The sequence below is a fragment of the Prionailurus bengalensis genome, chromosome E2, assembly GCF_016509475.1.
Source record: "Prionailurus bengalensis isolate Pbe53 chromosome E2, Fcat_Pben_1.1_paternal_pri, whole genome shotgun sequence".
In the NCBI taxonomy this organism is placed as follows: domain Eukaryota; kingdom Metazoa; phylum Chordata; class Mammalia; order Carnivora; family Felidae; genus Prionailurus; species Prionailurus bengalensis.
The window spans coordinates 28,887,242-28,898,043 of record NC_057352.1 but is presented as its reverse complement, the minus strand read 5'-3'; the positions used below and the strand labels follow the sequence as shown (position 1 = coordinate 28,898,043).

The 10,802-nt window shown below is 51.9% G+C and overlaps 1 long non-coding RNA gene across 1 annotated transcript; it reads left to right on the top strand.

Moving 5' to 3' along the window:
* Positions 1–2,163: 2,163 nt before the first annotated feature.
* On the top strand, positions 2,164–4,694 carry LOC122494187. The gene is made up of 2 exons (XR_006300116.1): positions 2,164–2,710; positions 4,016–4,694. It is a non-coding gene; the product is annotated as an uncharacterized LOC122494187 (long non-coding RNA).
* Positions 4,695–10,802: the final 6,108 nt, after the last annotated feature.

The following is a 10,802-nucleotide window of genomic DNA, read 5'->3' as shown; positions in this document are numbered from 1 at the left end:
GAGAAACCTTGGCCTGCGTTTTCTGGCCCACAGCAACATAAGGCCTCAGGAACCAATGTGGCAAGGACCTGACTGTGACCTCCCTCCCACAGTAGGGCTCTGGCCCAGGCCAGTGGGGTGCTGTGAGCCTTGGCTTCCCTAAGTCTGTGCTCCTCAGAACCACCTCCCAGGGGAGGTAGGGAGCTCTCCACCAGGAGAGGAGTGTAACAAACGCTGGCCTGTGCCTTCTCCTGATGCTAGGAGGCACACGTTCCCAGACATTGGCCATCAGGCAACAGTCAAATTTCACCCAAATCTGGCTTATCAATTTGATATTGCCAATTTTTAAAATTTGTGTCTTATGCCAAGCAAGGATTTTTTTAATATTTATTTATGTATTTTGAGAGAGAGAGAGAGATGACCGTGCATAAGCAGGTGGGGGGGGGGGGGAGAGAGAGAGAGGGAGAGAGAGAATCCCAAGCAGGCTCTGCTCTGTGAGCCCAGAACCCGACACGGCAATCAATCCCACGAACCGTGAGATCATGACCGGAGCCAAAATCAAGAGTCAGATGCTTAACTGACTGAGCCACCCAGGTGCCCCCATGCAAAAGGATATTTAAAAAGAAAATCAGCAACTATGCGTTATCACCACAATGTCATAAAAGAGTGGATATTTAAACAACAAAAGTAGGAAGGACTAACTCTCAGAAGAAAAAGCTTTATGAAAAACTCAGGGGCGCCCGGATGTCTCAGTCGGTTAAGTGTCCGACTCTTAATCTCAGCTCAGGCCTTGATCTCAGGGTCACGAGTTCAAGCCCTGCACTGGGCTCCGCACTGGGAGTGAACCCTACTTCAAAAAGAAAAAAACCAAAACAAAACTCAGTAAACTGCCTCGGCTTGCTTTATCTTGCCGTGGGGGACGCAAGCCTTAGAGGAAGCACTACATTGAGGAGCCACCCCTTTCTTTGGGCCTCAGTTCTCCCATTTGTCTAGCATTCTTTTTGCTTAAAGTTTCTGAGTCCCTTCACCCCGCTGTGATTTCTCTCTCTTCTTTTTTTTCTCTTTTCGGTGACAAACTGTGTTGTCCCAGTGATCACCTTCCAACACACTGTACCTAGCAGGTTGTTTGAAAGTGCCAGCACCTGGACAGACCAATAGAGTGACAACCTGGCAGGAGCAGACGGTGACACGTTCACGCACAGCAGGGGGCAGAGAGCTGGAAGGGAGGGAGAGGGAAGGTGATAGGTAGAGGGAAAGGCAGAACCCACTGGGGGTGAGAGCCTCTGTGATGTTCTAGAAAGAGGTGTAAGGTGTAGAAGAGGCCGTGAGAACATTTCCAGAGGTAGAGTCATTTTCTAGATGGTCTTTCTGAGCATAGAAGCCAGATGATGTCTGCCAGCGAGGTTGGTTCACAGGAGGGGCCCCACTAGGAACCCCACATGGAGGATGGAAGGAGGGAGAAGATTCTCCAGCTTGCCTAAGTTGCCCAGCACCGTTCCTCCCCTAGGAAGACCATGGGACACGCTCTGAATGCCCCCAGCCGAGGCCTGGCCTCCTGGGGCTGAGGTCTCATTAGGAACGCGTGACGGGAGCCGAGAAGCTTCCAGTCCCTACTTGTGCCTTCAGCACCCTCTCCTCCTTCAGCACCCATGCACGCTCTTCCCAGGGTCTCCCCATCCGAAAACTCTGGCCACCCAAATCAGGGGGAAGCACCGGGCGGTGGAAGTCAGGGCCAAAGGGGGTCTGGATCCTCTCATTCATCCCTCACAGGGGGAACTGAGGCCGGAGGAGTAAAGCCAACCCCATGCCAACAAGTTAGGGCTGAACCGAAACAATAATATTTCTATCCCTAATAATAATGATGATGATACATGTGTGTTGAATCCCAGTCCCCCGTGTCTCACTCCAGGATGTAAGCTGCAGGAACGGATATTGGAGCTGGTGCGCTTTCAGATCCTGTGGCCTGAGGTGAGGAAGAACCTGGGAAGAGAGGAGCTTCGGGCGCCTCTCGGATCGTCCCACGTGGGCGCCCTCACCGACGCGCGAAGCCTGCCGCGTGCAGACAGCTGAGCGCCTCCCGACGTGGACATTTCTAAGCGGTTAGATTTTCTCTTCTTCCCAACCCTCCGCCCCACCCCCACCCCTCCCCGCAAATGGATAACAGGAAACAGCCAAAGCTTCTTAACTTTTCTTTAATCTTCCCCTCTCTGGCAAACGGAAAAATCAAACGGTAATTGTCTGGGTGATCTCATTATTGTCAACAAAATCCCCGCCTTGAAGTCAGAATCTGCTGAAACGCTGACACATTAGACACAAAAGGAAACCGTGCTTGCATCTTGTTCAATAAATAAATAAGGCTGGCGGGAGCTCGGCGCGGGCCTGGCACGCGGAGGGGCCGGGCTGTCGGAAATGCCGGGACCGCCAGGCAGAGCGGTAGGACCTGGGAACCGCGGCCTCCGGGAAAGACGGGGGCCGCGGGGGTGGACGTCCTACCCCTTCTGCCTGGGTCAGTCCAGGCCCCGGCGGCAAACAGATGGCATCTCCCAGAGGCACGGCGAGGGGACTTTGTGACGGGGCCATGCACGCGGGAAGGGGAACGGACGTGGGCCGCGAGGCACCCTGAGAGGACCGAGCACTAGTGGTGGGCGGTTACCCCAGCGAGGCCCGAAAGCACTAGGATTCGGAGCGGGTACCAGAACCCAGAAGGGGTGAGCTCTGGAGAGGCCGCCAGGTAGGAGCTGAGGCCTGGCAGGGAGAGAAGCAGGGAATGAACGGCTTGACTGATCCGTGGGTGCCACGACCCGTTAGCCAAACACAAGCCAAAAGGGGGGGGGGAGCCCTCCCATCCCCCCTGGGACACCACCCACAGCATGCCACACCGGGCAGCCCATCCACGTTTGAAACATTCCACACCCCAGTTCCCGGCAAAACCAAGTTCAGGATGTGGGGAGCAAGGCACACACACATACTAGGGCGTGAGCTGTAGTTTAAGGTCAGGAGGGGGAGTCTGGGAAGGCCGGGGCCCAGCTGGCTAGGAGGCCTGCTTCCCTGGTCAAGGCAGAAAAAAATAAGGGTATCCCCCGTTTGATCCCCTTTTGATGCCTCCTGGTCTTGATTTTTCTGCCCTCGTATCAGAATCCTAAAAAAAAATAACAACAATGTCACGGCAACAGATTGCTGATCACCCTTATGGAAAACGAGATACTTTAGGGGACTGAGGTATGATGGGGGTGTCACCTCCCTGCTCCCTTCCTCTCTGGGACGTTGCCAGGTTTGCGGGGATAGACCAGGCCTCAGGAGAGGTCCCACGTCCTGCCTGCACACAGGGCTCGGTGTTGACTTTGTGCCCTCTGACCTCCATTTCGCTCTGCCCCGCGAGGCAGCCGTGGAGGGGGTGGCGGGAGGGACAGGCATCCGGAGACCCGAGTTCCCACCTGTCTCTGCCACTTCCTGGTTGTGTGACCCTGAACAAACCTTTCCCTGCTCTCAGCCTCAGTGTCCCCATCTTACAAGGGAAGGACACTTTGATTCAGATCTCCACCAGCTTAAGGCCCCAACGTGGAGAAGAGTGCCCTCCCTCACTCTGCAGAATCCCCCTCCCTCCCCCAACTCCCTTCTATCCAAAAAGGAGCCGCTGGCTGCTTCTATACTGAAAAGTCTCATCTTATTTTTTGTGAAAAAATTCCCGCGAGCGCTTTGGATTTTTGCAAAGAGCCTCTTGCGTGTTTCACATTTGGCAATTTGCAGACAACGCCCCCTGTCTTGCCTGCTCAGCCGGAGCCCGTGCAGAAAGAACGAGGGAGGACCCAGGCATCCCTGACCCACTCCTCAGCCCAGAGACTTTCCGGATCCCCGCCCCCCCCCATCCCTCCTCCCTTGTGCCATCGCTGCATGTCTTTGGCAAGATGGTTCACCTCTCTGAGCCTCAGTTTCCTCATCTGTAAAATTGGGGTACTCATAGTAACTACATGACTGACAGTACGTATAGCACTGGCTTGATGCCTGGCTCACGGTCTGTCCTTCTGTCCGTCCACAGACAGCTACTGAGTTACCAGCCTCAAGTTCTGCCCTCCTGGGAGGCTTGGTGCACTTGGATTTCCTCCGCAAAACCAGATGGTTCTGACGCTTGCCCGTCCAGTCCCTACATGGGCCTCCCACACGCCATTCCCCGTCTTCCTTCTCATACACCGGCAGGAAAAATCCTCCCCGGGAGACTATGGAAATGAGGCTGAAAAGCCTTCTACAAAATGCAAAGGACCTCATGCTTCTAAGGAACTAAGAAAATATGTTTATCTTTTCATCTATCTATGCCTTGTCACCTTGAACAGGTTCTAAACTCTTTGAGGGTAGAAAATAAAGGCAGGAAACTAATGTTTATTGAACACTGTGGGAGACACTGAGTTCTCCCCGGTACCTGGTTCACTTTTCCTCCCCAAACATACAGAAAACTGTATATCCCAATGTCCTTGTTGTTAGATGAAGCCATGTAAGTAGTTCTGTGCAATTAATTGAGGGCAAAAGGGCTCTTCCCAATTCTTTAGCTAAACTCTTCCCCTGCCACAGTGAACATGGGGGCTTCTTGTTGAAATGGGGGAACCAGAATTTGATCTTCTGGATCATGTATCACACGCATGGGGGAAAGCTGCCCTGGGGAGTGGCCTAGGTCTACAGCAAACCTTATAAGAGTGAAAAATAAACTCAGTCTGTTGCGCATCCAACATTGGCTCAGGTCATGATCTCACAGTTTGTGAGTTTGAGCCCCGAATTGGGCTGTTGTCAGTGCAGAGCCCACTTCAGATCATCTGTCCCCCTCGGCTCTGTCCCTCCCCCACTCATATTCTCTCTTTCAAAAATAAATAAGCATTAAAAAGAAAAAAAAAACTTCTGTTGTGTTAAGCTACTGAGCTTTGGGGGATGTTTGTTACTGCAGCATAATTTCACCTGGACTGACTGATACAAACATTATTAGGTGCAAGTATATTCATATACATTATTACCTCACTTAATTCTCACCACTCTTAAAGTAGGTATCTTATTATTATTATCATCATCATCATCTCTGTTTTCCAGATGAAGAAACAGACAGACTCAGACATGTTAGGTCACTGGCCCAAAGTCAATAAGAGGTAGGTAGACCCAGGGGTAGAACCAGGTTTGTTTGCCTCCTGAGCTCTGGGTCTTAACAAGTAGGTTCCACCACCCAGAATGGGGAAACTGGGGAGGCAGGCATGTAAATGGCTAACTTGATATAGAAATGCCCCTGGTCAGTTTGGGGTCTTTGGTGAGTAAATCATCATCCTTCAAGTGTGGCCTTCAAGAGTCTGGGAAAAAATGTTCCCAGCTAAAAGTAGCTACAGCAGAGGGTCCCAGCCAAAGTCCAGCCAGAGGCTGGCAGACTTCTCCGATGGCTTGAAATTCCTGCTGGCCGGGGTTCCACTGGCATGGAAGTGTTTATGCTTGCCTCAAATTAGTTCTCCCACGCCTTCCAGGGCCCTAGCCCGTATTTGGGATGGAAAAGGGAAAATGAATCCCGGTGGGGATTCAAAGGCATCAGAAAAATTCCACAGGGGCCGCAGCATCTCCACACGGGGACCAGGGCTCCAAGCAGTAGCATCTCTGGGGCTTCATACCTGGACTCTTTGCACAGCAGGGCAGCCGGCCCGCAGGACAGGAATGCCCTCACACACTAGTTCAGAAGAAAGGCACTTTTGGAAGGACCCTTATGAGGGCGAGCACACTTCCACGGCCAAATTAAGTGCAGGAATCGAGAAAGAAGAGAAGATCTAACTGTTGTTTCTTGTCCGTTGAAAGTGGGCCTTTCTTTCTCCCTTTGAGAAGGTGCTATGGGATTGGATTCCTTTGGCTGTGAGAAGCAGACACCCCAAATAAAAGCATCTCCATGGAAAGAAAAATTCCCAGAAGACCATGCCGCATGTACCCTTTTATGATGCCTAAAAGCAGGCAAAACAAAGTAACGTACTGTTTGGCCGTACATTTATATCGGACAAAACCACACACACACACACACACACACACACACACACAGGAATAATAAATATAAAATTCAGGGCACTACTCAACAGGGGGGCTCCGGGGTGGGGTGATCAGGGGGCTAGTTTGAGAGAGAAACACATACCAGGGAGTAACTACAATGGGCAATATTCGAGTTCTTGAGTTTTGAGTTGAGCGACGGGTTCCTGGATGTTCGTTATATTAATAAATATACCAGTGGCATGTCATAAACCAAGGCTTGTGATTAATCCAATTCTGTCTACCTGTTAACTTAGGTCTGTCCTTAAAGGGGGCCTAAATAACAACACTAATATACCACTTCCTGGGTGCTAGATGCTATAATAATCGCTTCACACATGCAAACCCATTTACACCTCCCAGCAGCCTTACAAGGTGGATCTTATTCTACACTCATTACAGACGAGGAAACTGAGGCAAGAGAGGTTAAGCATCTCGCCCGGGGTCACACACCTAATGAGTGGCAGGTAGCTAGGCTTCAGAGGCGTCACTCTTGGTCGCTACACCGATAAGGATGTTGACACCTCGTATAACCACAAGCCCAGAGTGGAGCCATTTGCAGGGCGGGCCAGTTCCGTGGCTCGGTGACATCATCAAAGATGCCGCCGTCACCGCATCCCGCACGGCCACGATGTCCTTGTGTTTTCAGGCAGTCACGTGCAGTTTGGTAAAAAGAGTAATTTCCTCTGGTGTGCGGCGTTTCATTGGGGAGGAAATCCTTTTCCAGATCTAACTTTTGGGACTGAGCTGAGTCCCACGCCCAGACTCAAACCGATCATGGGCCACACTAATGGGGTTAGAACATTCACAGTTCACCCCCTGAGACCGCGAGGGTAGGAGGGAACGGCTGATGGGGGAGGGCAGTCAAGAGTGTTGGCCTCCGCCTCTGCTTGGGGTCGTCCCCAAGGGCTCTGAGAGGAAAAGCTGGGTGACCCCACTTGGACTGTGAGCCACCTGGACAGAATCCTTGTCTGTTGCCCTGCACTGCCTGTCTCCTGCCCAGTCGAGGCCCATTAAATAGCAGACACGCAGGTGTAGTGGATGCGTCAGTCCTGGAGACCATCCCCCTCACAGTCCCCTGCTGAGGGAAGAGGGGACGCACCGTCCCTGGAGCACAGGTAGCTGACGTCTGTCTCACCCTGCCTCTGACCAGAGACAATTGGTCGAGGGTCGATCACCTGACCTAAGGAAAGCTATCCCACAGACTAGCAAATAGTCTGTGGTACATCGCAACACAAAGATCTCCCAAAAAGGGGGACTAGTGGGTGTCCGAGCCCAGATTCCCCAGAAAGCTGAGCCTGCGTCAAAGCTTACCTGCTAACGTTGACTGACAGACACAATCCCGGGGAAGCAAGAATGACGGGCAAGGGTAAGTGAAGCCGGGAAGGGGGGTGAGTGGATCCCCCTTCGGAAGTGGAGAACTTACTCCCCAGCTCTGGGAGTGCGGGGGGCAGGTGGCCCCCAACTGCCCGCCCTCTTAGGAATTGCTCTCCTGAAGTCCCCTGTCCCCTGGTTACACCCCCTTCCGGGAGCAGCCCCATCACTGGCTGATCAGCAGAGGGGCAGAGAGGCCCTGTCCCTCACTCACCCCGACTCAGGACAACTCCGAAGGGTGCCACCAGCCTCGGGTCTCCCACTGAGACTGCATCACCCCCCACTTCTCCTTGAGTCTCACCTGCTGGTCCACAGGCCGGGATCCCGAGTGCACGTCCAGTAAACTTCCCGCAGAGGGAAGGGAACCCAGAGGGGCAGAAGGAAAGCAAAATTCAAACGTGAGCGTGACCTAGCTGGTCCCGGCTTCCTGAAAAATCCAGCGGAGTGACATCTTCACAGAGGACCCGTGGAAGAAGACCCATCTCAGAAAAGTCTGTGGAAGCGAGGACGGTGGGAAACTTCTGCCTCCTGACTCTCACTCGTCCAGGTTTGCCTCTTCCGTGTGCCACTCGGCCCCTCCAGGCAGCTGCCAGCGCCTCCGTGGGCACCGTTGGATCCGCGCGGGAGCTGCTCCCTTCCCCACCTGGGCAAGTACAGAGGAGGCCATGCCACAGCCCGAGCTTTGCCCCCAGGGTCGCCGAGATAGCTAGTGGTGCCAAGAGATGCGATGACAAGAGATGGTGGCCGGGGCTTCCCATGCGCCAGAGCGGCTGGGGCCACTCCGGCTGGGGACGGAGCAAGGGACCCAGGGCCAAGAGCAGACAGGGTCATATGGATCTGGTCGAGGCCTGGTACACGGAGCCAATCTGAGTCCCTGCTCTGGACTGGGGGCATGAGGGGAAAGTCCGCGAAGAGCAGGAGAGTCGCCTTCAGGGTATTTCTTCTGGGCTGAGGAGCCTGGGCCCCATGCTGAGGGGACAGACAGACAGCCCTATGGGACAGCTACCTGGCACCCTGAATGCCCTTCCTGTCCCAAGGCACTCAGCAGAGCAGCGACCGTTCCTATTCTTAGAGCGTCACGAGATTTTATTGAGGTCACTTGAGGGCCTCTATCTCTTGTGGCCACAGCAGCCTCGTGCAGAAAGCAGGGGGGCCTGAGTCTCCACCTCCTGCTTCTAGAGGAGTCCAGTGAGAGCCAGGCCCCGGATTTAAGTTGGACGGTTGGGGAAAGAGACTCGCTTCGCAGAGTGTGCCGTGAAGTTTTTCCTCCAAGCGCGGCTCCGTCTATCTTGGCGACCCCTGAGGCGGCCCTGAAGCCACTGGGGTTGGGTGGGAGAGGAGACCACTGGAAAGCCAGGAAGGAAGCCACCACCGCGGCAGCCACAGTGAAGAGAGCACTGGAGAAAGAACCCAGATGAAGAGGGAAACCAGACTCAGTATAAGAGTCGCCCCTTATCCACGGGGAAGATGTTCCAAGACCCCCCGTGGACGCCCGGAACCGTGGAGATACCGAACCCTACGTACTCAGTTGGGTGTCTGACTTCGGCTCAGGTCATGATCTCACAGCTTGTGAGTTCGAGCCCCACGTCAGGCTCTGTGCTGCCAGCTCGAAGCCTGGAGCCTGCTTCCGATTCTGTGTCTCCCTCTCTCTCTGCCCCTCATGCTCTCTCTCTCTCTCTCTCTTCTTCAAAAATAAATAAACATGAAAAAAAATAGAAGTTAGGCACAGTAAGAGATTAGCAACCATAACTAATGATCAAATAGAACAATTATAACAGTTTACTGTAATAAAAGTTATGTGAAGGTGCTCTCTCTCTCTCTCTCTCAAAATATCTATTGTGCTGGGTTCTCACCCTTCCTGTGATGATGTGAGATGATAAAATGCCTACTGATGAGAAGAAGTGAGGTGACTGATGTAGGCATTGTGAGCTAGTGTTAGGCTAACTATCGACCTTCCTGTGACATGTCAGGAGGAGGACCATTTGCTTGCAGAACGTGGTTGACCGCGAGTAACTGATACCGCAGAAAGCAAAACTGACGATGAGGGGTGGGGGGTGGGGGGATGCGTTTCAGCCTTGAGCCTTTTTATCTACATTCCTTCTTCCGTCAAAAATTACCCTTCCGAACCCTTGTGCACTGTGGGTGGGAATGTGAATGGCGCAGCCGCTCTGGAAAACAATACGGAGGTTCCTCAAGCAATGAAAAATAGAACTACCCTATAATCCAGCAATCCCACTTCTGTGTACCTACCCAAAGGAAACGAAATCACTATCTGGAAGGGATATCTGCACTCCCATGTTCACTAAAGCGTGATTCACAGTAGCCAAGACACGGAGGTAACATAGGCATCAGTCAACAGGTAAATGGATAGAGAAAACATGAATGTTAGTGAGAAGGCATAAACTTTTGGTCATTAAGATGAGCAAGTTCCGAGGATCTAATGTATAGCATGGTGGTTCTAGTTGATCAAACTGTGTAATATATCTGAAATTTGCCAAGAAAGGAGATCTTAACCATTCTCATACACACATGCACAGACACACACATGCACAGGTGACCATGTGAGGTGATGGACCTATGAATTAACTTGATGGTGGGGATCTTTTCACAGTACACACATATCAAATCATCATGTTGTACACTTTAAATATCTTACATTTGTTGTCAATTATACCTCAGTAAGGCTGGAAAAAAAAATTACCCTTCCTCAGCACCTGTCCTTTGGGGCCCTCATAGGAGATTAAAACCAAGCTAGAAATAAACAATCCAATTTATTTCTTTAAAACAATCCACTTTGGGGGCACCTGGGTGGCTCAGTCGGTTAAGCGTCAGACTTCGGCTCAGGTCATGATCTCGCGGTCCGTGGGTTCGAGCCCCGTGTCGGGCCCTGTGCTGACAGCTCAGACCCTGGAGCTTGCTTCGGATTCTGTGTCTCCCTCACGTCTCTGCCCCTCCCCGCCTCGCCCTCTGTCTCTCTCTATCTCTCAAAAATGAATAGACGTTAAAAAAAGTTTTTAAACGATCGACTTCAAAAATGAGTTAAGGGCTTGAGTAGTTATTTCTCGAAAGAATATGTGCAAATAGCCAATAAGCACACAAAGAGATGCTCAACATCACCAATCATTAGGGAACTGCAAATCAAGACCACAACGACATGCTACTTGATATTATTAGAATGGCTGTTATCAAAAATATATAAAAAAAAGAGAAGTAAAACAAGTGTGGTAGGGATGGGGTAAAACAGGAGGCCGTGCGCATTGCTGTTGGCAATGTAAAAACAGTGCAGCTGCTTTGCAAGACGGTAGGAAAATCCTCAAAAATTAAACATAGAATGACCATATGATCCACCAATTCTACTTCCGGGTATTTCCCCAAGAGAAGTGAACACAGAGACTCAAACAGACGTTGGGACACCCATG